Source organism: Delphinapterus leucas, unplaced genomic scaffold, assembly GCF_059928025.1.
Source record: "Delphinapterus leucas isolate spDelLeu-1000000601 "Yukka" unplaced genomic scaffold, BTC_Dleu_Yukka2 spDelLeu_asBTCV2_sq25, whole genome shotgun sequence".
Classification (NCBI taxonomy): Eukaryota; Metazoa; Chordata; class Mammalia; order Artiodactyla; family Monodontidae; genus Delphinapterus; species Delphinapterus leucas.
In genome coordinates this window covers 2,826,885-2,830,044 of record NW_028322234.1, presented here as the reverse complement: position 1 = coordinate 2,830,044, position 3,160 = coordinate 2,826,885, and positions in this window count along the sequence as shown.

Here is a 3,160-nt window from a genome sequence, read left to right as displayed (position 1 = left end):
GATTCCATTAACCTCCACTGTTTTGTTATGGGAAATGCGTTTATTTTTTGAAATGACATTGAAATATATCCTTAAAAGAACACTTTAGGTCTCAACAAGATTCTCTTCTCTTTCAGCCAACACATTACCTTTTAGAAATCAACAGTCTACTTCTTTCTTTAAATCATCACATTTCAAAGCTGTAGCAGCTAATAAATGTTAATATGATTTTTCCAAAACTGCAATCTCCCTAAATTTCTATGCTGTCTTCTTTATCCTGTCTTTTCAAGGTAAAGGTATCTTTCCAGTTTTCTTAGCATTATCAGGATTATGGATTTTGTTCATTGTTAAAGTTCGTTATTTATGGACATAAGTTAATGTAAATGCAAAAATATCTCGTATTATTCACAAGCTGGCTGACTTAAATCACTCGCTCTTAAAACAACTTTACTGCTCTCCAATCTGTTCAAATGCACGGAAATATAAATTCAGGATGATGTGGCTTTTCTGCAATGCTTTCTTTTCAGGCTGCAGTCTACATGACAGCGTTATATCTTATCCTTGCTGCTGTTGTTGTTCTATCTATAAAACCTCTCTTGAAGACCCCCAAAACAGCTTGTAATTTAAACTTTTACTTTTGGTGACTCACTGTTTTCAAATTGCCATCTCTGACCATATCCCCCTTCCAGGGGAATTTATGCAGACTCTTAACCCATAATTGCTTTACTCTTTACCTCTATTTCTGGGTTCTTAAATTAAATTAACTGTTACATCAGTGTTCTTCATTACTCAAATTATTTTTTCTTAAGAACTTTTCCTGGAAGTAAGTTCATGCTCTTTTTGACAAGCAAACATTTGACTTCTGAAAGAATTCTTATGGAAATGGGTTTATATCCCAAATGCACCACCAAAAATCTTGGTGACCTTGCATAAACGTCCCTTACCATTTCAGGTGCTATCTTTGCTTGACTCCAAAGGGAACTGATTAAAACTATGAGCATCTAGCTGTTATGCACTTTTGTCTCAGTTTGGTCAATGAAACTCTTAAAAATCCATCAGATTTTCATTATTTTTATCATTAGCCTGTTTGTGTCAAATAAGTTACCATTTATGGAGCCAGTGTTCTCCTTTATTCCGGCATCCAATCATTGTAAATATTTCTCATGGACACATTCTTAGAAGGCCTATGAATAACCTGGCCTCTTACTGATTCTCCCTTTTGGAGTCTTACTAGCCAGACTTCCCCAATAACTTTCAGAGAGAGTTCTCCCAATTTCCGGGTCTTCTTTTTGACTTCTATACGCCATAGAACTTTCAAAAGTCATCACACCAATACTAAGATTACCACATACCCTCCAAAAAGCTCCAAGCTGTTTATGCCTATTCATTAAGTTAATACTTTATCAAAACTTGCCCAATTGAGTAGTTTTAGCACAGATATTTTATACATTTTAGCACAGACATGCTCTGTTTAAGGCTGACAGATCCATTAGGAATTAACTTTCTGGTACATTTTCCCTCTGACATTTTCCTCACAACTGCATTTCCTCATAACTGAGCCATCAGTTATCTCTTGCCTATAGAAAGGCAGATAAAAGAAAGCTAAGTGAGAAAAGATATGTAAATAGACTAGCACAATATTGGACACATAATAAGTATTCAATAAATGATAGCAAGTATTCTTACCCTTATCCTCACATTAGTTTATATGTATTAAAAACTGATTACTGGACTCAACTCTTACTTCCATTTCTCATTAGATCCTCACAGAAACCTTGGAGGAAGCGAGGTTTTATCCCCATTTTACAGGTTGGGAGACTGCAGCCTAGAGGGCTTAAGTACCTTAACTGAAGTCATATAGTCAAGAAATAAGCCTATATTTGTCACAATCACTTGCCCATGCTTTGACGTGACACCACCACCCATCATTTACCCAGCTTCACCAAGGTACTACTAAATTTTTTACTCTTATTCTCCTCTCTTTGCTTCATACTGCCATTGCCACCAACCCAGTCAAATTCACTTTTAATTTTCCAATGTTAGTGAAGGGAGTAGAAGGTGGAAATTGAGGTTAAAGGAGGAAACTTTAATGTTATTCAAGGATGACTTCATCTTAACGTCCAGCCTTTGTCTACCCATTCTCTGCTCCAGTCACACGCAGAGTATTTGCTATCTCTTCCGTAAGTCTTGACTTTTCTTGTCTTTATGCCACTTTTCTTTTCTCCATTTGCAATGAATCTCCCTTTCCCTTGGTTCTTCACCATTTCTTACTCCATACTCTCCATTAAAATTCAAATCTACCTTTAAAGCCCAACTCATATACCAGTTCTGTCCTACAGTCTCCTGGATCTGCCAAGTCAGAACTAACCACTTGCTCCTCCGTGCTCCTGCAATGGCAATGATGTTAGAAGGGCGAGTGATTTTACAGCTCGCTCACCACCTGCGGGAAATATGTCCTATTTGCCCTTCCACATCCTTTCTCCACCCAACTCTATATGGATGGCTTGCATGGCCTATCTTAGTAAGTGTCCTTGCTCTGGCTTCTGTTTGGCTCACCAATGAAGAGTACCAATAGAAGATTGTAGGGAATGAAGGAGGGGAGTGAAGTTAGGGTATTAATTCTTGCCAAATTGCTGGGAGTTGGCTGCATCCCCCAACTAACGTATAGTGCTTCTCTGTGGGGCATCACAGCATCTTTGGGGAGGACTCTCTCTCCAGCAAGGCTTCCTTTCTCTTTCATCTCCTATAAAGTAGCCACACTTTTACTGAACCCAGGGCACTACACTATCTCTTGATTCTCTACATTGGGCTCAATTTATCCCTATTGATGTACCCCTGATTTCCTGCTGAGACCCTGTCTGATGAACTTCGTAATATGCTCTTCTAAGCTGTTAATTTTACAAACCACATTATTACACTTATTAGAAGAATGTCTTCAGGATGTGTCAGTAAGCTCTGACTGATGATAATGGTAAACAGCTAGAATTTATGGAACATAACGTATGCTTTGGTTACTCTCTTGAGTACACCGTGTGCATTATTCTAATTAATTAAAATCACTATTAGCTAAGCAAGGCACACAGATGCTAAGAGGTTCCCAGAAGTAACTTGCTCATGGCCACTCCAGTGTCTCAGTAGTGTTCAGGACTCAGATCTGTCCAAAGCCTAAACCTTAAGCTCT